This window comes from Bubalus kerabau, chromosome 11 (assembly GCF_029407905.1).
Source record: "Bubalus kerabau isolate K-KA32 ecotype Philippines breed swamp buffalo chromosome 11, PCC_UOA_SB_1v2, whole genome shotgun sequence".
NCBI lineage: Eukaryota > Metazoa > Chordata > Mammalia > Artiodactyla > Bovidae > Bubalus > Bubalus kerabau.
In genome coordinates, this window is record NC_073634.1 from 66,117,853 (window position 1) to 66,142,616 (window position 24,764).

General features: G+C 44.8%; 1 long non-coding RNA gene across 2 annotated transcripts; it reads left to right on the forward strand.

The window, feature by feature from the left end:
* The first annotated feature begins 2,969 nt into the window (after positions 1-2,969).
* On the forward strand, positions 2,970-14,547 carry LOC129622472 (uncharacterized). 2 transcript variants are annotated; one of them, XR_008699999.1, is made up of 5 exons: positions 2,970-3,107; positions 6,679-6,799; positions 13,450-13,556; positions 13,648-13,774; positions 14,217-14,547. It is a non-coding gene; the product is annotated as an uncharacterized LOC129622472 (long non-coding RNA). The 2 variants fall into 2 exon arrangements; XR_008700000.1 differs by lacking the exon at positions 2,970-3,107 and adding an exon at positions 5,162-6,008.
* Positions 14,548-24,764: the final 10,217 nt, after the last annotated feature.

A 24,764-nucleotide genomic window follows, 5' to 3' on the forward strand; every position in this document is an offset into this window, starting at 1 on the left:
CCTGCGCCCTCTTCACACCTGCCTTCTCGGGACCCTTGCACTTAACCGTCATCCTGGATCACTCTCTTCTTCTCCTGGTTTCTTCCGATTGACCTTGGAACATATTCAAAATTCTTTAAACGCAAAAAAGTGAAGACCCCTCTCCCCCCTTTATTATTAGAAAATAGGCTTGACTGCTATGAAGTTACCAAATTATGGAAGCTTATAAGATGAGCATTTATTCAACTGTCCGGTCAATGTTCAGGCCTTACCAGCCCAGGGCTGGCGGGGCAACCTCACCCAGAGAGGTGTCATGACCTCAGCCTCTCCAGGCTCCTTGCTCCCCTGTCCCCAGGGTGTGGTCCTTGTCTGCAAAGTCCTGCTGGCAAAGTGGGGAAAGAGGGTCAGAGAACACAGAAAGCTTGTCCTTATAAAAGGATAAACCTCTACTCACATCCCAATGGCCTAGAGCTAGCAATATGGCAACACTTAGCTGCAAGGAAGACTGGGAAATGGAGCCATTATTCTGGTACCCAGTTCAACACAGAGGCTCTATGACTATAGAAAAGGAGGTTCAGTTCAGTTCAGTCTTTTAGTTGTGTCCAACTCTTTGTGACCCTATGAACTGCAGCACGCCAGGCCCCCCTGTCCATCACCAACTCCCAGAGTCCACCCAAACCCATGTCCATCGAGTCGGTGATGCCATCCAACCATCTCATCCTCTGTCGTCCCCTTCTCCTCCTGCCCTCAACCTTTCCCAGCATCAGGGTCTTTTCAAATGAGTCAGCTCTTTGCATCAGGTGGCCAAAGTATTGGAGTTTCAGCTTCAACATCAGTCCTACCAATGTTACTGAGTTGGTATAAAGGTGACCGCTTTAATATTATATATTAAAACATTTTGTCCAACTTGAAAACTCACTGTTTTCCTCCTAATTTAAAAAAGAAATGAAATTTCTCCTCTGGTTAAAGTTGCTTCAGGAATCTTGGGCTTCTGGTGCAGACATGGCTGAGGCCAGGACCCACATCATGTACCAACCAGATGGCACAGATGGCATCAGGTAACCCTGGTCACAAAGATGTGAATCTCTTAAGGGGGTGGACACAATTTCCTGAGAAACACATGCTTTGCTAAGAAGCACAACAAGAAAGCTCAGAAGAAGATATAGGTCAACAACACCAAGGCCCTGGGTGTGGTGCCCAGGTTGTTAGTTCAGTTCAGTCCAGTCGCTCAGTCGTGTCCAACTCTTTGCGACCCCATGAATCGCAGCATGCCAGGCCTCCCTGTCCACCACCAACTCCCAGAGTTCACTCAGACTCACGTCCATCGAGTCAGTGATGCCATCCAGCCATCTCATCCTCTGTCGTCCCCTTCTCCTCTTGCCCCCAATCCCTCCCAGCATCAGAGACTTTTCCAATGAGTCAACTCTTCGCATGAGGTGGCCAAAGTACTGGAGTTTCAGCTTCAGCATCATTCCCTCCAAAGAAATCCCAGGGCTGATCTCCTTCAGAATGGACTGGTTGGATCTCCTTGCAGTCCAAGGGACTCTCAAGAGTCTTCTCCAACACCACAGTTCAAAAGCATCAATTCTTTGGCGCTCAGTCTTCTTCACAGTCCAACTCTCACATCCACACATTACCACTGGAAAAACCAAAGCTTTGACTAGACGGACCTTTGTCGGCAATGTCTCTGCTTTTTAATATGCTGTCTAGGTTGGTCATAACTTTTCTTCCAAGGAGTAAGCGTCTTTTAATTTCATGGCTGCAGTCACCATCTGCAGTGATTTTGGAGCCCCCAAAAAGGCCCATATAAAGCCCGAGGGGAGAATGGGAAAACAGAATTCTGCCAGGGCCACACATTTCACAGGCAACAAGGAGGACTGGCAGAGTTGTCCTCAAAATAATTAACTGGACTCACCCAAGGGTGGAAAAGAGAGTATTCTGTACAATGTCCCTGTCACTGAGCGAGCAATGGGTGAGAACCCTGAAATGGACTAGCTTGTCTGCATCATCGCCCCTCCTGTTTTAATATTAAGCCTCTGTAACCTTGAGTAGGTTCATCCTTTAAAAAAAAAATTAACCAGTTAGTGTATGCTGTGGTAACAAACAACGTCCAGATCTCAGTGCTCAGAACATCAAAGATTTGCGGGTTTTCATTTCTGTTTTGTTTTTTTAATTGGAGGATAACTGCTTTACAGTGTGGTCTCTGCCGTACATCTACATGAATCAGTCATATATATATATGTATATTCTCTCTCTCAAGCCACTCCCCCCAACCCACCATTCCACCCCTCCAGGTGGTCACAGGGCGCCAGCCTGCGCTCCCTGTGTTACACAGCAGCTTCCCGCCAGTTCATCTGTTTTACACACGAGAGTATATATATGTGTGTGTGTCAATGCTACTTTCTCAATTTCTCCTAGCCTCTCCTTCCCCCACTGTGTCCGCAAGTCCAACCTGTTTGTATCTCCATTTCTTCTCCGTGAATAGGTTCATCGGTGCTATTTTCCTAGATTCCATATATGCGCTTTAATACACAATATTTGTTTTTCTCTTTCTGACTTACTTCACCCTGTATAACCGCCTCTAGGTTCATCCACCTCACTACAACTGACAAAGATTTTTTTTTTTAATTCATTCCAGTCGCCCATCTTGGGGTGGCGGCGGGCCTCCTCTGTGGGCCTTATGCAGGGACCGGAGCTGATGGACTAGGCACCGTGTGGAGCGGGGACAGCAGTGGTAGCAAGAAGAAGGAAAATGTGGCAAGTTATGGATTGGCTCATAGGGTCTGCCACCTGATAGTGACCCATGTCACTTTCACCCACCTTCTTTGGACTCCCGAATCTCATTGAGAGACCTCACTGAGAGGGCGGGGAAGTGCAGTTCCACCACGTTTCCAGCAGGGGGAGAATGAGAACGTGGGTATCAGCCTTTTTTTTTTTTTTTTAATTGAATTCACATAAAACCTGTAATGGTAACTAATTGTCCATTTCAGGGTTGAGGAAACAGCCTGGGTCGCTGCCATCCCTGAGCACAGGAAATGCATCCACCTGCCAAGCTGCTGGTGACATCTTGTGGTAGCCAAGAAGCAGCTACCTCCTCCCGGGGGAGGAACAGGTGTCCCTGCCTCCAGGTGAGTCACCGGAACTGGTCCCGCCTGCTGGGTGAGAGGCACAGCGTTGAGGGGTTGAAGTTATGATAGATTAAAATAGGGCCAAGGGCTCCTGGGGAGAGGAGATGGCTTCCCTTGATAGATTCCCTGGGGCATGGGGTCTTAAGACGAGTGAAAGGAATGTGGCCTTGAGCTTTGTAGGTGAAGCAGAACACGCAGAGATGTGTGGCCCTCTCCACAGGAACTTTGTGGACGTTTTGGGAGTGTCAATGATGTTATTGAATCATGTTCATAATATAAGGCAAGTGAAAAGCAGGATACAGAGGTATGACTAGTCTACTTTTAAAAATTTTGCTTATTAAATTTTTATTTGGCAGCACTGGGTCTCAGATGCGGCACACGGGATCTTAAATCTTTGTTGTGGCATGCAGGATCTTTACTTGCAGCATGTGGGATCTAGTCCCCCCCGACCAGGGATCAAAGCCGGCCACTCTGTGAGGGGAGCTCCAAATTTTAGCCACTGGACCACGAGGGAAGTCCCCTAGACTACAGTTTAAAAAGTGTGTGTAGCAGGTGTGAATCCCAGCCTGCAAGCTATATGAACAAGAAATATTTAAGTCCTTTTTTTTTTTTAAACTCAACTTGATTCTACCTCCAAACCCACACTCCTCTTGGTGGGAATTTACCCTCAGTGATTCTCAGGTCTTCCCTTTACCACAGTTGTGCTGGGGTCCCCTGGACCATAGCAGCAAAACATCAGCAGGCTCCTATGATCTGTGACCATATGGGGCGTCCCAGGTGGCGCAGTGGTAAAGAACTTGCCTGCCACTGCAGGAGATGCAAGAGATGCGGGTTCAATTCCTGGGCTGGGAAGACTGCCTGGAGGAGAAGATGACAACCCACTCCAGTATTCTTGCCTGGAAAATCCCATGGACAGAGGAGCCTTGATGGCTACAGACTGGGGTCACAAAGAGTCGGACAGGACTGAGCACATATTCACCTCCCCTCATAAGCCCACCTACCAGTGCAGCCTTCCTCTCCCCTGTGTGCTCAGTCCCTGTGGGCTTAATTTTTTTTAAGTGTTTTAAAAATATTTATTTGGCTGCTTCGGGCCTTTGTTGTGGCACGCAGGATCGCTCATTGGGACACGAGAACCCTTTAGTTCTGGTGCACCAGCTTAGCTGCCCCTCAGCACCTGGGATCTTCAAGGACCAGGGATCTAGCCCACGTCCCCTGCATTGGCAAGTGGATTCATAACACTGGATCACCAGGGAAGTCTCCCTGTGAGCCTTAGTGCCCAGTCTGGATGCAAGAATCTTGGAGAGCTTGGAGAATTGCTTCCTCACACCCACCCTCTGAAGCATCACTGCTGAGATCTTGCCACTTCTTTCCTCTCATCCCTCCCTTTCCTTTCTCCCTTCATCTCTAACTCCTTGCCACCTCAAGACCTCTCTCCCATCTTCCTTTTTCAGGACACATAACCTCATCAGTGGGTTTAAGTTTTTCAAAAGGAAGAAGTATATTAGCTCTGCTACAAAACTTGAATATAGGGATTACCAGCAACATGGGAATTACATGTTTTGAAAATCCTCTTACTACAAACTCCTAGAAATGCTGAGCTTTCAAGAACAAAAAAAAAAAAGAAAGAAACCTTTAGGTACCAAGTCTAGAGCCAAGATTTTGTCTTGCTCTGGGATACAAGAAGCATCCATGAGTAAAGAAACAGGTAAACCAGGGGATAAATCTAAAAATAATACTTTATAAAGCTAACTTAGGATATGCAAAAGTGAGACAGGACTAAAACACTAGGAAACCCACTCCAGTACTTTTGCCTGGAAAATCCCATGGATGGAGGCGCCTGGTAGCCTGTAGTCCATGGGGTCGCTAAGAGTCGGATACGACTGAGCAACTTCACTTTCACTTTTCACTTTCATGCATTGGAGGAGGAACTGGCAACCCACTCCAGTGTTCTTGCCTGGAGAATCCCAGGGACTGGGGAGCCTGGTGGGCTGCCGTCTATGGGGTCGCACAGAGTGGGACACAACTGAAGTGACTTAGCAGCAGCAGCAGCAAAACACTAGGAAATAGTCAGATATAAAATGGAAGTGTAATGATCTGGTTTAATGTTTCAATGTCATTGAATTGTTTAGGAGGAGAATAAAGAAATTGATTCACTTTATATTTTGTGGCATCAAAGAAGCATGTTCAAAATTTAGGGTATTCAGTAAAATGATAAAAATTGAGTGTATATCTTCCATGCAGGAAGGAGGTTAAACAAAGCCTGGATTTCCAGCTGAAAGGAAGCTGGAGGGAAAATACAGAAACTAATATATATGTTAAGAGTCAGAAAAAAAATTCTGCCATTTATATATACACAGGAATTACCTCCCAGTGCAACAGTGACCAAACGGAGAGTGAGGGTTCAGGTGAATTTTATCTTCTTTTTTCCTGTTTGGATGGGTAATCTCCAAGATGACCCCCAATGGCCTTCACCTGGTACTCACACCTGGGCAATTCTTCTCACGATGTAACAGGGTTACTCTGTGTGACCAAAAGACTGCAGCAGAATGGATGGTCCAGCACATTGTGCTGAGGTTACAGAAGTTTGCAGTTTCCATCTTGGGCTCTCTCTTTTTTGTTCTCTCATCATTTGCTTTTGAGGGCAGCCTTGTCATGAGCAGCGCTATGGAGAGGCCCACTGTGGCCTCTTGCCAACAGTCATGTGTATGACTTTGGAAGCAAATCCTCCAGCCTCAGTCAAGCCCTCAGCCACCTCCCTAGAGTTCCTGAGTCAGAACCACCCAGCTAGGCCGCTTCTGGGAGCTGTGAGATGACAAGAGCTTGTTGGTTTAAGCTGCTTAGGTTTTGGAAATAATTAGATATATTTATATAGATAGATAACTTATCTGTATGCAGCAATAGGTAAGTTGTACAATACTTTTGGTGCAAGTTTTAAACTGTACACAATGGACATATATTCCTTTTCAATCAGAAAAGATTTTTTGAATGAACAATCAATTAAATCATTCATTTTGGTGTGATAAAAGACAACCTGTTTAGGCATCTTGTCACCCAGTTGGTGCCTGGCACACTTGTACCAACTGAAACAGCCACATCACCTGTGCAAAGACACTGGTTCCGCCAGGGCACCTAAACAGGGGCTATCCTTAATTTTGACTTGGCCAAGGACCCTGGCCTTGCAAAGTATCCCATAAAAGGGGATGATTCTTTTTGTGTGATCCAGGTCTTATAAATATAACCAAAAATCAGTTAATTGACTTGCCAAGTTGGATATCTTTTAAACTTGGTTAACTGATTCATAGTGAAGTGAAGTTGCTCAGTCGTGTCCAACTCTTTGCGACCCCATGGACTGTGGCCTACCAGGCTCCTCTCTTCATGGGATTTTCCAGGCAAGAATACTGGAGTGGGTTGCCATTTCCTTCCCCAGGAGATCTCTGTGACCCAGGGATTGAACCCGAGTCTCCCGCATTGTAGGCAGATGCTTTACCGTCTGAGCCACCAGGGAAAATGTTGTATAAAATAATAAATAACATTTGATTTCAGTATATTATTTATGTTGTTGTACCCACAGAGAAGTGTCTCAAGTTGGGACTATAGCAGTAGAAAGAATGCTGGACCAGCTCTGTGACTCTGGGACAAGTCACTGAGTCTCTGGGCCTCCATTTCCTCACGTGCAAGATGGTAATGTCAGAGTAAGTATATATAAACATATATATTTTTTTCCCTCTTTTTTTTTTAAGAAGTATAGTTGGTTTACAATGTTTAGTTTAAGGTATACAACAAAGTGATTCAGTTATACATACATACGTCTATCTTTTTCAGAATCCTTTCCCTTTTAGATTATTATAAGATATTGAGCATAGTTTGCTGTGCTATATATAGTGGGTCTTTGTTGGCTGTCTATTTTATATATAGTAGTGGTATACTTTAATCCAAAAATCCTAATTGATCCCTGTCCCCCTTTCCCCTTTGGTAGCCTTAAGTTGTTTTGTTTTTTTTTTTTTTTTTCTGTGAATCTATTTCTGTTTTGTTCATAAGTTCATTTGTGTCGCTTTTTAGGTTCCACATATAAGCGATAGTGTGTGACATTTGTCTTCACCTGGCCTACTTCACTTAGTATGATAATCTCTAAATCCATCCATGTTGCTGCAAATGACATTTCAATTTTTTTGATCTAGTAATATTGTATGTGTGTGTATATATATATATATCTCACATCTTCAAGGATTGGAGTATGTTAATTTCCCCCACTTCCTTGTGGCTCAGTGGTAAAGAGATATGGGGTCAATCCCTGGGTCGGGAATATCCCTTAGAGTAGGAAATGGCAACCCACTCCAGTATTCTCGTCTGGGAAATCCCATGGACAGGGGAACCTGGCTGGCTACCATCCGTGGGGTCACAAAAGAGTCGTACATGACTTAGCAACTAAACGACAACAAATATTAATCTCCCATGGCTCTAAACGTCTGCTAATCAATCGTACCAGCTTAACTGTGGAATTTTGGCTCTTCCATTACAAGCTATTTGAAGCCCCCTCCATGAGGGACCCTGCTCTGGCCAGTATGGAAGATACTAGCCACGGAGGGACTATTTGAATTAGTTGAAATTAACGAAAACTTTAGTTTCTCACTTGCAGTGGACGTATTTCAAGTGCTTGATGATCACAGGTGGCTAGCGGCCAGTGTGTTGGACAGTACAGAGTCAGACCTTTCTGTGTTCTACCGGATCTTGCTCTGGGTCTTGCCTTTTAGTGTGGTCCATGGCCCAGCATCAGCATTATCTGAGAGCCCTTAGAAATATAGGATCTTGGGCGCCTACCCAGATCTGCTGAATCAGGGTGTGCATTGTAACAGGATCCCCAGGTGCTGCCTGCACAGGAGGTTGAGGAGCCGGACTATAAAGAGCATTCCTCACTAGAATCTGAAAGAGCCTGAAAGGACAAAGTGATACTTAGCTGTGTGGCCTCGGTATAGACTCTGGGGACTCATCGCCAGACTCTCTTTTAGCAGCTGTGTGACCTTATCTACCGCGTAGGTAAATCTGAAGCTATAGCAAGATAAAGCAGTGACCACCGAGCTCAGTTCAGTTCAGTTCAGTCGCTCAGTCGTGTCTGACTCTTTGCAACCCCATGAATTGCAGCACGCAACTGTCCATCACCAACTCTTGGAGTTCAATCAGACTCACATCCATCGAGTCAGTGATGCCATCCAGCCATCTCATCCTCTGTCGTCCCCTTCTCCTCCTGCCCCCAATCCCTCCCAGCATCAGAGTCTTTTCCAATGAGTCAACTCTTCGCATGAGGTGGCCAAAGTCCTGGAGTTTCAGCTTCAGCATCATTCCCTCCAAAGAAATCCCAGGGCTGATCTCCTTCAGAATGGACTGGTTGGATCTCCTTGCAGTCCAAGGGACTCTCAAGAGTCTTCTCCAACACCACACTTCAAAAGCATCAATTCTTCGGCGCTCAGCTTTCTTTACAGTCCAACTCTCACATCCATACATGACCACTGGAAAAACCATAGCCTTGACTAGACGGACCTTTGTTGGCAAAGTAATGTCTCTGCTTTTCAATATGCTATCTAGGTTGATCATAACTTTCCTTCCAAGGAGTAAGCATCTTTTAATTTCATGGCTGCAGTCACCATCTGCAGTGATTTTGGAGCCCCAAAAAATAAAGTCTGCCACTGTTTCCACTGTTTCCCCATCTATTTCCCATGAAGTGATGGGACCAGATGCCATGATCTTCGTTTTCTGAATGTTGAGCTTTTAGCCAACTTTTTCACTCTCCACTTTCACTTTCATCAAGAGGCTTTTGAGTTCCTCTTCACTTTCTGCCATAAGGGTGGTGTCATCTGCATATCTGAGGTTATTGATATTTCTCCTGGCAATCTTGATTCCAGCTTGTGCTTCTTCCAGTCCAGCATTTCTCATGATGTACTCTGCATATAAGTTAAATAAGCAGGGTGACAATATACAGCCTTGACATACTCCTTTTCCTATTTGGAACCAGTCTGTTGTTCCATGTCCAGTTCTAACTGTTGCTTCCTGACCTGCATATAGGTTTCTCAAGAGGCAGGTCAGGTGGTCTGGTATTCCCATCTCTTTCAGAATTTTCCACAGTTTATTGTGATCCACACAGTCAAAGGCTTTGGCATAGTCAATAAAGCAGAAATAGATGTTTTTCTGGAACTCTCTTGCTTTTTTGATGATCCAGCAGATGTTGGCAATTTGATCTCTGGTTCCTCTGCCTTTTCTAAAACCAGCTTGAACATCTGGAAGTTCGTGGTTCACATATTGCTGAAGCCTGGCTTGGAGAATTTTGAGCATTACTTTACTAGTGAGAGTCAGTTCCTAGGCAAGTTGATAGGGAGTCTAGAGGTCCCCAAGGAGAGAGGGGTCTGGAATTCTCAAGGAGGAAGAAAGGACAAGCTTTTTTTCTTTCTCCACATTCCTTAGGATTATTTAACAATAATGTATCCTGCCTAAGGACAGTCTTTGGATTCAACCTTTTGTTATCTTAAAATGTTAATTATGGGAGTAGACCTGGTCTTTACAAGGATGTATCTTGCCCGAGGACAGTGTTACCTTAAGATGTAAATTATGGGAGTGGGTCTGATGAGGTCTTTGCAACCTCCAGACATTCTTTGGATTATATAACCTCATTGTTAACACTAGCAAGCGGGTACTCTTTCTGCCCCCTTCTGATGCCTATGTCAGAAGCTTTCTCTATCTCCTTTATACTTTAATAAAACTTTATTACACAAAAGCTCTGAGCGATCAAGCCTCATCTCTGGCCCCGGATTGAATTCTTCTCAATTCACAATTCTTCTCAATACACCGGGGGCCAAGAATCCTGGTGTAGTCGCGTGATTCAACAACAACCTTTCACTAGCTTGTGAGATGAGTGCAATTGCGCGGTAGTTTGAGCATTCTTTGGCATTGCCTTTCTTTGGGATTGGAATGAAAACTGACCTTTTCCAGTCCTGTGGCCACTGATGAGTTTTCCAAATTTGCTGGCATATTGAGTGCAGCACTTTCACAGCATCATCTTTCAGGATTTGAAAAAGCTCAACTGGAATTCCATTACCTCCACTAGCTTTGTTCGTAGTGATGCTTTCTAAGGCCCACTTGACTTCACATTCCAGGATGTCTGGCTCTAGGTGAGTGATCATACCATCGTGATTATCTGGGTCGTGAAGGTCTTTTTCATACAGTTCTTCTGTGTATTCTTGCCACCTCTTCTTAATATCTTCTGCTTCTGTTAGGTCCATACCATTTCTGTCCTTTATCGAGCCCATCTTTGCATGAAATGTTCCCTTGGTATGTCTAATTTTCTTGAAGAGATCTCTAGTCTTTCCCATTCTGTTGTTTTCCTCTATTTCTTTGCATTGATTGCTAAGTAAGGCTTTCTTATCTCTTCTTGCTTTTCTTTGGAACTCTGCATTCAGATGCTTATATCTTTCCTTTTCCTGTTTGTTTTTCGCTTCTCTTCTTTTCACAGCTATTTGTAAGGCCTCCCCAGACTGCCATTTTGCTTTTTTGCATTTCTTTTCCATGGGGATGGTCTTGATCCCTGTCTCCTGTACAAAATCATGAACCTCTGTCCATAGTTCATCAGGTACTCTATCAGATCTAATCCCTTAAATCTATTTCTCACTTCCACTGTATAATCATAAGGGATTTGATTTAGGTCATACATGAATGGTCTAGTGGTTTTCCCTACTTTCTTCAATTTAAGTCTGAATTTGGTAATAAGGAGTTCATGATCTGAGCCACAGTCAGCTCCTGGTCTTGTTTTTGTTGACTGTATAGAGCTTCTCCATCTTTGGCTGCAAAGAATATAATCAATCTGATTTCGGTGTTTACCATCTGGTGATGTCCATGTGTAGAGTCTTCTCTTGTGTTGTTGGAAGAGGGTGTTTGCCACCGTGCTCAACACCCAGTAGATGCTCTTTAAATGGGCATTTCGTTGTGTTTGTACTTGATAAGGTTTAAGGTCCCTGCCAACCCCAAGCTCAACGCACAGACCGCGGGGCCGAGCGGTTATTTCACTTGCCGCCACAGGGTGGCGCTGTGCCACCAACGTCCTTTCGTCTCCAACAGGCTTCCTGCCGGCTCCGCTGCAAGAAGCCCGAACAGGGCCCTGAAACATCCAGGTCTCTGTTTCGGATTACCAGGCACGCTCGGGCCGCCGGACACCGATCCAAGCATTCATCTGAAAGATAATGGGAAAACAGGCCTCAGCTTTGTGCAAAGTTGGAATGCAAAAGCAAGGTCGGCATAAAGAGTTGAATAAGGACTGTGTGAACGTCGTGGCGGAAGCAAGGGGGTTCCTGTTGGAAGGCTAGGGGGAGGGACGGCTTCTGATTGTGCAAGTCAGCTTCCGACTGACCCGGCTCCTCGGTCCACAGATGAACGCTCTGGCTCTTTGCCAGTGGAGTGTGTATATGTGTGTGTGTGAGAGAGAGAGAGAGAGAGAGAGAGAGAGAGAGAGAGAGAGAGCGAGAGAGCGAGAGCGAGAGAGAGAGCGAGAGCGAGAGAGGGAGGGATGAGGTGATCAGGAGTGGGCTGGTGGGCGATTTTTTTAAGGAGTCGTTATCTAAGCTTTCTCAAACTTTAGCCTACATCACCATCACCCAGAAGGCTGTTTAAAACGCAGATGCTGGCCTCCACCTCAGAGGTCTGGGGTGGCTTGAAAGTTGGCATTTCGATCAAGTTTCCAGGTGGCTGGGAGACGGCTGACCCAGAGACTGCCCTCTGAGAACCAGTCAGCCCTCAATCCCTGGGTCAGAAAGACCCCTGGAGAAGGAAATGGCAACCCACTCCTGTATTCTTGCCTGAAGAATCCCATGGACAGAGGAGCCTGGGGGCTACAGTCCATAGGGTCACAAAGAATCTGACCCAACTGAAGGGACTTAGCACTCACTCATGGGCCCTAAAATCCTGAAAAGCTCACGTGCAACAAAGTATCTGAGCCCAGTTCTAGAGAAGGACTGTGACTTCAAAGGATATTAGTCCAAATCCCCACTGCCGTCTCCCCACTGCCTCCTCCATGGCCCCCCACCACATCCCATGATGAGGCCTCAGCTGTGGCAGTAACTTTTCAAAGTACCCTCAGGCTGTGGCAGGTACTGTCTAGTCAGAACCTGGTGTGGTCTGGAAGGCAGGCTGGGACCTGGGAGCCAGAATTCTTCACAGGTGATCACCCCCCCTCCCTCTTCTGCTACAGGCTCATAACTCAATCCATGCTCTGTCCCAGGAAGGGTGATTCAGACTCTCAAAGCAAGCTTAGACCCACTTCAAGCACAAAACCTATGGAGACCACACTCCTTGCATGGTGCCATCAAGGCAGGGTCACTTCCCCCTAGAAATAGGTGGAACTGTCAGGGGCCTAGATTTTGATGGAGGTGTTGGATATCTCAGAGGAAGTGCAGAGAAATCCTTTGGGCCCCTCCAGTGGTTGATACAGGCTGACTGCAATTCTTATCACTAGAGGAAGAGTCATAGGAAAAAAGCCTGGGTCCCTCCTCTGAGTTCCTACAGCACCCGGGCCTCTGCAGAGGTTCATTCTCTTCCAGGAAGCCAGCCACTCTGAGTTCATTCTCTTTCTTCTTTTTTTTTTTTTCCCATTCTCTTTCAAGAGCTGGGCCGGCCTTTCCCTGGAAGTCCAGTGGTTAAGAATCCTCCTGCCAGTTCAGGGAACATGGGTTTGATCCCTGATCCAAGAGGATTCCACATGCTGTGGGACAACTGGGCCCATACAACCACAAGTACTGAAGCCCGTGTGCCCTAGAGCCTGCACTCCACAAGAGAAGCCAATGCAGTGAGAAGCCCACACACCACAGCTTGAGAGTGGGCCTTGCTCGGTACAACTAGAGGGCCTGAATGCAGCAGCAGACTCGGTGCTGCCCAAAATGTAGCCTTTCCCTTCTCCAGGTGATCTTCCCAACCTAGGGATCAAACCCAGGTCTCCCGCATTGCAGGCTGAGCCACAAGAGAAGCCCAAGAATACTGGACTGGGTAGCCTATCCCTTCTCCAGAGGATCTTCCCAACCCAGGATCAAACTGGGGTCTCCTGCATCGCAGATGGATTCTTTACCAACTAAGCCATCAAGGAAGCCCCAAAAAATACTTTTTTAAAAAGACCTAGGCCAATCTGTTTGGAGGCTTCCATCTGGGAGAGGAAGTGGAATTTTTAGACTACACCTCTTCTGATTTTCTGTCTGTGCAACCATACCTTATTTGTTGTTTGTGTTTTTCTATGTATCATTTTGGGATGAACCACTCTGTCTCTTGTGGGATGGGAAAATTCTACTTGCTTCATCTGGACTCACTTCCCTTTCAGGCTTTGCTTATTGCAAACCACTCTGGGTCCTTTCTCTTTCAAGAGCCAGACCACGTTGGAAGCCTGTTTGTCCATAATAACTAAGTAAGAGTGACCAGAGCAAAACGGTAAGATTGCTATGTCCATGTAGATACATGAACATGCGTGCATGCTTAGTTGCTTGTCGTGTCTGACACTTTGGAACTCTGTGGACTATAGCCCGCCAGGCTCCTCTTCCATGAGATTCTCCAGGCAAGAATACTAGAGTGAGTTGCCACGCCCTCCTCCAGGGGATCTTCCTGACCCAGGGACTGAACCTGCGTCTCCTGTATCCCCTGCATTACAGGTATATTCTTTACCACTGAGCCACCACGGTAGCCCCATAGATGTATGTATGTACCTTATAAATATGAGATGTCTCTGCCTTCTAATGGCATTGTCAAAACTGGTTTGTGGATGAGCTCTGTTTAATTGGCTTAAGAGAAATTAAGTGCTTATATGAATTCTCAGGAATATAAAAGAAACTGATCAGAATGAATTTCAGGTTCAAGTGATCTGGGAAATATTCAGTACTGAGTCGATATCTGGTATTGAAGCTAGCTGAAGCTTGTTGGTTTGACTAATACTGACATGTCTTTAGCATCATCAGTGTTAAGTAGTACTGTTGTACCTAGGTTTGCTGAAGATCAAATAAGACCTTATTATATTTGTTGAAACTGTCAGCGAGGAAAATAACTTGATAACTTGAAACTAAATTTTTATTATCTGATTTTAATTTTTTTAAAAAGGAATGACCTGTTGATGCATACATGGATGGACGGCAGAGCAATTATGCTAAGTGAAAGAAGCCAGATTTTAAAAGTACCTACTGTATGATTCCATTTATATAAAATTCTGTAAAATGCAAACTAACTTATGGTGAGCAGATTACTAGTTGCCTGGGGAGTGGGTGTTGGCAGGAAGAGGAATGGAAAAAGGATTATTAAGTAGTGTGAGGAAACTTTGGGGGGCAATGGATATGTCCATTACCTTAATTGTGGCAATGGTTTCATGGGTGTAAGCTTATGCCAAATTTATCAAGCTATCCATTTTAAACATGCACAATATATTGTATGTCAGTTAGTATTAATAAAGCTCTTAAAAATAGTACTGCAACTCAACTATAACAAAACAAACAATCCAAAAAAATGTGCAAAAGATTGAATAGACACTTTACCAAGAAAAAGAGCAAAAACATTAAGTACATGAAATAATCCTTAATACCATTACTCAGTAGGGAAATGCAAATCAAAACGACAATGAGGTTTCACCATACACCTACTGGAATGGTTACTATCAACAACACTTACCATATCAAGTTCAAGTTCTGGAGAGGATGCAGAGCTGCTGGAACTCTCGTACATTTCTTTATCTCATCATGCAAGATGGTCAGTCAGTCCAGTTCAGCTGCTCAATCGTGTTTTGACTCTTGGCGACCCCATGGACTGCAGCACGCCAGGCTTCCCTGTCCATCACCAACTCCTGGAGCTTGCTTAAACTCCTGTCCATCGAGTCGGTGACGCCATCCAACCATCTCATCCTCTGTTGTCCCCTTCTTCTCTTGCTTAAAATCTTTCCCAGCATCAGGGTCTTTTCCAATGAGTCATTTCTTCGCATCAGGTGGCCAAAATATTGGACCTTCACCTTCAACATTAGTCCTTCCAATGAATATTCAGGACTGATTTCCTTTAGGATTGACTGGTTTGATCTTCTTGCAGTCCAAAGGACTCTCAAGAGTCTTCTTAAACACCACAGTTCAAAAGCATCAATTCTTCAGCATTTAGCTTTCTTTATTGTCCAACTCCCACATCCATACATAACTATGGAAAAACCATAGCTTTGACTCAGTTCAGTTCAGTTCAGTTGCTCAGTCGTGTCCGACTCTTTGCGACCCCATGAATCGTAGCACACCAGGCCTCCCTGTCCATCACAAACTCCTGGAGTCCACCCAAACCCATGTCCATCAAGTCGGTGACACCATCCAACCATCTCATCCTTTGTCGTCCCCTTCTCCTCCTGCCCTCAATCTTTCCCAGCATCAGGGTCTTTTCAAATGAGTCAGCTCTTCGCATCAGGTGGCCAAAGTATTGGAGTTTCAGCTTCAACATCAGTCCTTCCAATGAACACCCAGGACTGATACCTTTAGGATGGACTGGTTGGATCTCCTTGCAGTCCCAGGGACTCTCAAGAGTCTTCTCCAACACCACAGTTCAAAAACATCAATTCTTCAGTGCTCAGATTTCTTTATAGTTCAACTCTCACATCCATACATGACCACTGGAAAAACCATAGCCTTGACTAGACGGACCTTTGTTGGCAAAGTAGTGTCTGTTTTTTAATATGCTGTCTAGGTTTGTCATAGGTTTTCTTCCAAAGAGCAAGCATCTTTTAATTTCATGGCTGCAGTCACCATCTGCAGTGATTTTGGAACCCCCCAAAATAAAGTCTGTCACTGTTTCCATTGTTTCTCCATCTGTTTGCCATGAAGTGATGGGAGCAGATGCCATGATCTTATTTTTTCGAATGTTGAGTTTTAAGACAGCTTTTTCACTCTCCTCTTTCACTTTCATCAAGAGGCTCTTTAGTTCCTCTACACCTTCTACCATAAGGGTGGTGTCATCTGCATATCTGAGGTTATTGATATTTCTCCCGGCAATCTTGATTCCAGCTTGTGCTTTATCCGACCCGGCATTTTGCATGATGTACTCTGCATATAAGTTAAATAAGCAGGGTGACAATATACAGCCTTGACATACTCCTTTCCCAGTTTGGAACCAGTCCATTGTTCCATGTCCAGTTCTAATTGTTGCTTCTTGATCTGCATACAGATTTCTGAGGAGGCAGGTCAGGTGGTCTGGTATTGCCATCTCCTTAAGAATTTTCCACAGTTTGTTGTGATCCACACAGTCAAAGGCTTTGGCGTAGTCAATAAAGCAGAAGTAGATATTTTTCTGGAACTCTCTTGCTTTTTCGATGACCCAACGGATGTTGGCAATTTGATCTCTGGTTCCTCTGCTTTTTCTAAATCCAGCTTGAACATTTGGAAGTTCTTGGTTCACATACTGTTGAAGCCTCACCTGGAGAATTTTGAGCTTTAGTTTGCTAACATGTGAGATGAGGGCAATTGTGCAGGACTTCTCTGGGGGCTCAGACAGTAAAGTGTCTACAATGTGGGAGACCTGGGTTCGATCCCTGGGTCAGGAAGTTCCCTGGAAAAGGAAATGGCAACCCATTCTTGCCTAGAAAATCCCATGGATGGAGGAGCCTGGTGTCCATGGGGTCACAAAGAGTCGGACACGACTGAGTGACTTCACTTTCACTTGAACATTCTTTGGCATTACCTTTCTTTGGGATTGGAATGAAAACTGACCTTTTTCAGTCCTGTGGCCACTGCTGAGTTTTACAAATTTGCTGGGATAATGAATACAACGCTTTCACAGTATCATCTTTTAGGATTTGAAATAGTTCAACTGAAATTCCATCACCTCTACTAGCTTTGTTCATAGTGATGCTAAGGCCCACTTGACTCCGGATTCCAGAATGTCTGATCCTAGGTGAGTGATCACACCATTGTAGTTATCTGGGTCATGAAGATCTTTTTTGTACAGTTCTTCTGTGTATTCTAGGTATCTTTTCTTAATATCTTCTGCTTCTGTTAGATCCATACCATTTCTGTCCTTTATTGTGCCCATCTTTGCATGAAATGTTCCCTTGGTATCTCTAATTTTCTTGAAGGGATCTCTAGTCTTACCCATTCTTTTGTTTTCCTCTGTTTCTTTGTATTGATCACTGAGGAAGGTTTTCTATCTCTCCTTGCTATTCTCTGGAACTCTGCATTCAGATGGGTATTCTGATGGGAACCTGTACGGTACAAGATGGTATAGCTATTTAATATCTCATCAAATTAAACATACACTTAATATATGATCCAGCAATCCTATTCCTAGGTATCTACCCAAAATAAATACATGTGTGTGTGTGTACACACACATATATCCCACCTCTTCTTTATCCATTCACACTTAGGTTTCTTCTATATCTTGGCTGCTGTAAATAATGCTACAATGAACAGAGGGATGTATATAACTTTTTGAATTAGTGTTTTTGTTTTCTTCAGGCAAATACCCAGAAGTGAAAATGCTGGATCATATGGCAGGGATGGAACTATGTTCTAATTGGTGGTGGTGATTACACTGATCTATACATTTGTTAAAGCTCATGGAACTGTACACCTAAAAGAGTGAATTTTACTGTATATACATTTTAAAATAATTTATATTGTTATAAAAATATGGAACAATATAGAAGTATGAGACGGAAGAAGTGTAAGGGCCTTCACACACACACAGCAGAGCCATGAACCTGCTCCCTGAAGCTAACCATGGTTGCAGTCTACCAAGCATCCTCTCAGACAGTTTTCTATGAAAGTGCATGAAATTATACAGAGATTTTAAAAAATAGAAACAGTATTATACCATACATTGGTTCAACAACTGCTTTCTTTGTGCAATGTTGTTTGAAGAAATAGAGCATAACTCCAAAGCACAACTGGATGTAACTTAGAATTGTTGCATCATTTTCAAGGTTACACAAACAATTATGCTATACCAGTGGTACCAGTTTTGGAAGACGTTAGTCTAAGTCAAACCAGGAAACACTTAGGAAAATGTAGAATTAACAACCCGGCCCCCTACTTTGTTAGAAAATTCCTTGGTTGATCTTCCATTTGGAGGGAGGCATAACCTCCCCCCAGAATTGGGGGTGCGAGACTATTCTTTGGGGGAATCTGATGAGCCATGGCAGGGGCTGACTCTGTCAGGGTGGATAGAACCAATGCCAGTCTTCCAAGTTGAGGAAGAGAACTGTCATGAACACAGCAGATTGTATGAAATCTGTTCCTATGCATTTATCTTTTAAAGCTCTCTTTGTCTGATAACAGAGTCTAAATCATGTTCTCATCATTGGACATTGGCATTGTGGGAAGAACCAAGCTCTGTAGTGGGGCAGGTGGGCTGGAAGCACAGCTACCAACTTGACCATCTGGTTGAACCCGGGCAAGTCACAACCTTCCCCTATTGGATTCACAGGCTTGTTGTGGGGATTAATACTATAGAAGCCAATGCCTGATAATCCGTAGCCACTCAGTACCATCAGTAATTTTACTATTTAAATCCTGTAGAGGTCATTGACCTCAGACCTAAGGAAAATTAAATTCTTCTCTTAGGGGGCTTCCCTGAATGGTTACTAAATGTATTCTGTCAACAACCTGCCCCCACCCCACCCTGCCCAAGGCAGCTGGGCCCCTCTCAACTCTTTCCAGTTCAGCACCAATAAACAGCTGAACCTTGCTGGGAAATCTTGGCTAACAAGGCCCGTTTTTTATTTTGTTCTCCAAGCCTTTCAAGTGGTTGCAGCCTCTGTGACTTCTTTGTAATGCCCAGTTACAAAACGTGGCAGCTTTCCTGAACCACTGCCAGAGACTCATGACCTTCTGGAAAGAAACCCAGACCCCTGGGCCTGCAGGCTCAGCCTTGCCTTTGTCTCAGAGCCCCCAGGTCTCAGGCTCAGCCCTTTCACTGGGTTATTTATTTAACAGCTGTAGAGATAATGGCGAAGGGACATGGCCAAGACACCTGTGACTTATCTTAAACTTCCTTCAATCAGCTAACAAATACTGATGATCCCTGCTCAGGGCAAGTGGGGAGCAGAACCCTAGCCGATGTTCTCAGGACTTTCACAGCCCAGCACCGTTCGTTTGCTAGGTCAGCGGTTAACAAAGAGAAGACAACCTTAGCTGAGCCCCCGCCACCCTTCCTGCCAATATTTAAACCAGGTCAATTCTTCCAGCCTAGCGCACAATTTAACTCTTGCTGTAGCTAAACCATTTGATAGTTCTGGTAGCTCAGCTCTCTAGTAGGGCCGAGAGAGCAGGAGGTTCTGAAAAGAAACCCAGATCCCTGGGCCACTGGGATCAGTCTTGTGTTTATCTCCAAACTCAAGTTCTGAGAACTAAATATACTGAGGCAAGGCAGGATAATAGTATAATATAATAATTTCAAATTATTTTGAAATGTGACTTTAGCAGTTTAATAAAATTCTGCAGGCAAAAGTGAAGGGAGGAGTCCGCAACCTAAAAGGGCTAACTACTTTTTCTCAGTGTTTAACCCAGAATTTTATGAATGCTCATTTATATAAAAGGGCCCCCCAAGGCTCTAAACAGACACCCGCAGCCCTCATACCCACTTCCAGAAATCATGTTGAGATTCATGCAGGAGGGAAGTCTTGTGTGTGCGTGTGTGTGTAGTTACTTCAGTTGTGTCTGCCTCTTTGGGACCCTGTGGACTGTAGCCTGCCAGGCTCCTCTGTCTGTGGGATTCTCCAGGAAAGAATACTGGAGTGGGTTGCCATTTCCTCCTCCAGGGAATCTTCTCAACCCAGGGACCAAACCCAGGTCTCCCACACTGCTGGTGGATTATTTACCACTGAACCATCAGGAAAGCTCTGGGAAGTCTTGTACTTATAAGTAAACAAACTTTTATTTGACATTTTAAAGACAAGTTTCAACAGATATTTTGAAATTAGGTGGAGTAATTCTAAATGAAACTAGGAGAATCTCAGTAAACAAGGTAAAGTGAAAGTGTTAGTTGCTCAGTCGTGTCCGACTCTTTGTGACCCATGGGTCATAGCCCTCCAGCTCCTCTGTCCATGGAATTCTCCAGGCAAGAATACTGGTGTGAGTAGCCATTCCCTTCTCCAGGGGATCTTCCTAACCCAGGGATCAAACCTGGGTCTCCCACATTGCAGACAGATTCTTTACCACCTGAGCCACCAGGGAAACCCCAAAGAAGGTAAAGCAAACATCTAAAGAGTTAAGAGACACAAGTCTAAATTTAACTTAAAAAAAAAAAAATGTGGCCATACCCCACAGCATGTGGAATCTTAGTTCCCCTGCCAGGGATCAAATTCATGCCCCCTGCATTGGAAGGTGAAATCTTAACCCCTGGACTGCTGGGGAAGTCCCTATAAATTTAATTTTTAGAAGGGGTCATAATCAATTAAATAAGCAAATTAAGCCAAGATACTACTACACATCTCTTAGAGTCCAAAGCATTGACAACACCAAATGTTGGTGAGGATGTAGAGCAACAAGAACTCTCATTCATGCTGATGGGAATGCAAAGCAACACAGCCACTTTGAAAGACAGCTCGGAGGTTTCTTGCAAAACTAAACATACTCTTACCACATGATCCAGCAATTCTGTTCCTTGGTATTTACCCAAATTAGCTCATAGTAAGATTTACACAAAAAGTGCACACAGATATTCATAGCACCTTTATTCATAATTGACCAGTTGGAAGCAACCAAGGTGTCCTTCAGTAGGTGAAAGGTTAAAAAAAAATTGTGGTACATGCAGTCAGTGGAATATTATTCAGCTCTAAAAAGAATTGTGCTAGCAAGCCATGAGAAGACATGAAGGAATCTTGAATGCATATTATTAAGTAAAAGAAGCCAATTGGAAAGTGCTACATAGTGTAAGATTACAACTATATGACATTCTTAAAAAAGTAAAGGTTTCGAGGCATCAGAGGGAAGTGAGGGTGAATATGAGGAGCAGAGAGGATTTTTAGGGCGGCAAAACTACTTTGCTATGTGTGATCCTATAATGGTGGATACATGTTGTCACACATTTGTCAAAAGCCTTTGGATGTACAGCACCAAGACTGAATTGTGATGTCAACTATGGACTTTGGGTGATAGTGATGTCAGTGTGTAACAAATGCATCGCTCTGTTGGGGAATGTTGATAGTGAATGAGGCTATGCATGAGTGGGGGCAGGGAGTATATGGGAACTCTGTGGTTTCTGCTCAATTTTGCTATAAACCTAAAACTGCTCTAAAATAAAGTCTGTTAAAAAAAGGAGATATTCATTCAAAGTTTTTAACTTTTCTAACATCTGACATAAAGTTCTTTTCATTATGGCGGGGAGGCTTATTTTCATCATCACCATGTCTTGAAATACTCTTTTAAAATACTCTTTCAGTGCCTGCATAAAATGCTATAAATGTTCTATAATTTATTTGTTTTCCTAACATGGGATATTTAATTTACTGCCTTTATATGTGTATGTTGTTATCATAGATAACACTGCCTGCCTGCCTACTAAGTCACTTCAGTCAGTCCCACTCTTTGCGATCCTGTGGACTGTAACCCACCAGGCTCCTCTGTCCATGGGATTCTCCAGACAAGAATCCCAGAGTGGGTTGCATAACACTGCATTTATAGCAATACACAGCACTCGTTACGTGCCAGGCACTGTTGTAAGTGCTCTGCAAGTATTAACAAATATTTAATCTAGATAACAGCCCTGAAACATCTTACAATCCCCATGTAAACAGCTGGGGAAATTGAGACCCAGAGACGTCAAACAGCAGAGCCAGAATATGAACCAGGTAGTCTAGTTCTGGGGCTTCTCCAGTGGCTCAGTGGTAAAGAATCTGCCTGCAATGCAGGAGATGCAACAGACGTGGGTTCGATCCCTGGTTAGGGAAGATTCCCCTGGAGGAGGGTGTGGGAACCCACTCCAGTATTCTTGCCTGGAGAATCTCATGGACAGAGAAGCCTGGCGGACCACAGTCTATAGGGTCGTAAAGAGTCAGACACAACTGAAGGGACTGATCCCACCCACACACAGTCTGGTTCTAGCTTCTGTGCTCCAATCAAGTGCGCAAGTTTAAATGCATTGTTAGTTATTCCTTCTTTTCTAAGAGAGGAATTTCCTGGATCCACAGGTCCTCAAAACCACACTAAACTAACCCACATGTCTCCTTCAGAAGTTTCCATGGCAGCCTATGGGCTGGAGGCTCCCTTACAAGCCATGTTTGTAAGCTGGGAGCTGCTGATGTTCTAGAAGCGATTTAATAGGGACTGTTAAAACAAAAGGCATTCTCATCCTCCAAGGACCTGGACAGGCTTGAGCCTCAACCACCGTTCTCACTGTGAGAGAAGCTGGAGGAGGCCATGACCTCAGTGGTGGTCTTTGCATTCCTCCCAGTGGTCTTTGCCTCCGCCTCATGTTGGATGGGATTTCCCAAACCAAAGAAGGTAGTTCAGAGGCTGGGCGGCCAGAAAGTCAACGAATGTCTCTTAGATCGGAAAGCCAGCCAATCAGTCTCTGGGGCTGTGCTCACTGAATGGAGGTAGAAGGTGTTCATGGGGCAACTGCTGCTGCTGCCAAGTCGCTTCAGTCGTGTTCGACTCTGTGTGACCCCATGGACTACAGCCTACCAGGCTTCTCTGTCCATGGGATTCTCCAGGCAAGAACACTGGAGTGGGTTGCCATTTCCTTCTCCTCATGGGGCAACAGGGGGCTGCAACCGAGAGTCACAACAGGGGGCTCCAGGAGGAGGTCAGGGGAGCTTTACCCTGCGATTCTTAATTGGAGACAATTCGGGCAATGTCTGAAGGTTGTCACAATCCGGGGGAGGGGAGCATCTAGTGGGTAGAGGCCAGGGATGCTACTAAACACCCTGCAATGCTAATCGCTCCGCCCCCGCCCCCCCCAAACACAGAAAGAGTTATCTGAACTCAAATATCAACAGTGCTGAGATTGAGAAACCTGCTTTATACAAAGGTCCTCAAACTTCACATCAGTTCACCAGGCACGTCTGCTCACAGAGGACAACAGCCTGGGCACTGGGTCAGACTTACTCCACCCTGGTGGCTAGGACAGAGAAGTGAACAGCGTCTGGAAATCAAAGCGTTGCAAAGCGCCCATCCCAAGAGCCTGGAGCTCCCGGATGATTTATGATGACTGAGACTCAGGAACAAGACTGGGTAGGAATTTGCTTGCTAACTTAAAATACAGGATGCTGGTATATATAGACAGATGCTAGAGATGGGATGGCTCAGTAGGTTAAGCATCCACCTGCAATGCAGGAGACCCGTGTTCAGTCCCTGGGTCGGGAAGATCCCCTGGAGAAGGAAATGGCAACCAATCCTGTATTCTTGCCTGGAAAATCCCATGGACAGAGGAGCCAGGCAGGTTATAGTCCATGGGGTCGCAAGAGTCAGATGTGACTGAGAGATGGGGCAGGATGGCCTAAGGGCTGCAATTGGCTGGGACCAGAGGTGGGGGCTGACACGTAAGATCTGGGGAGGAAATGAGACAAGGCGTAAGCACTCAAGTGGGACTGCCAGTTTCCAGACAAACCTTAACACCAACCACAATTCAGTCCTTGAGTCCAGGCTCAGTTAGATTAGAATCTACTCAAACACATCAGAAGGCTAGGGCCAGGGAAATAGATTGAGATCTCTAGAGGGGCAGGAGTATGTATAATTGGTGAAACAAGACAAATATCTGTTTCTTTACATAAAGCTACAGCAGAAAATGAAGGCTCAGCCTTCTTGGTTGGTAGGATATTGTTTAAAAAGTATGGAGAAGCTTGGTATCAACTTAATTTCTCCAAGTTCCCTCTGGTTTCTGATAGGTACGCAAATAGTGCTAATTTGTAAAATGTTTTTAAAAAAACACTTTCAAGGACTTCTCTGGGGGCCCAGTGGCTAAGACTCTGCACTCCTAATACAGGGGGCCCAGGTTCAATGCCTGTTCAGGGACCTAGATTCCACACACTGCAGCTAAGAGTTCACATGCCACAGCTAAAGAGCTCACATGTCACAACTAAGACCCTGTGCAGCCAGACACATACACATTTCTTAAAAACCACTTTCAGAGTTCTCGCCAATTTTGAGCATCTCGTCAACCCTGTGAGGTAGGTGCCAGCATCCCCATTTGATGGGCAAGGAAACCAAGGCCGGGAAGGGCTGTGCAGCTCACCCACACCACAGGGCTGGCCGGTGACTGTGCTCTCGGCCCCTCACTGTCCTTCTATGGGAAATGTTTGTATCAGTTCCCGGGGGCTTCTGAGGACATTCAGGCCTGGGCACGTTTCCCTTATGGTTGTCTTGCTCTGTGGCGATCGCTCGCTCCTCTCCTGACTGCCCTTTCCTAACCAGGTTTGGCACACTTTCCACGTTGGGGAAAAACAACCTCTTAGCAGCCATCTACTTACAATTTGTCTCACGAGGCCAAGAGCTCCTTAGCAGCTGCTGCTTTTTGTGAAAGGCTGAATTAAATCAGAGAAGGAGTTTGCCTTAGAGGCCAAGATTCAAGTGCGGAAAGAAACCACAGGAAAACGGCTTCCATTCAAGGAGTCACAGACTATCCTTATCTTCATTTTACTCAACTGATGCTCATTGCTATTGTGAAAGTTTGTTTCATTTTTTTTTTTCTTTCTGA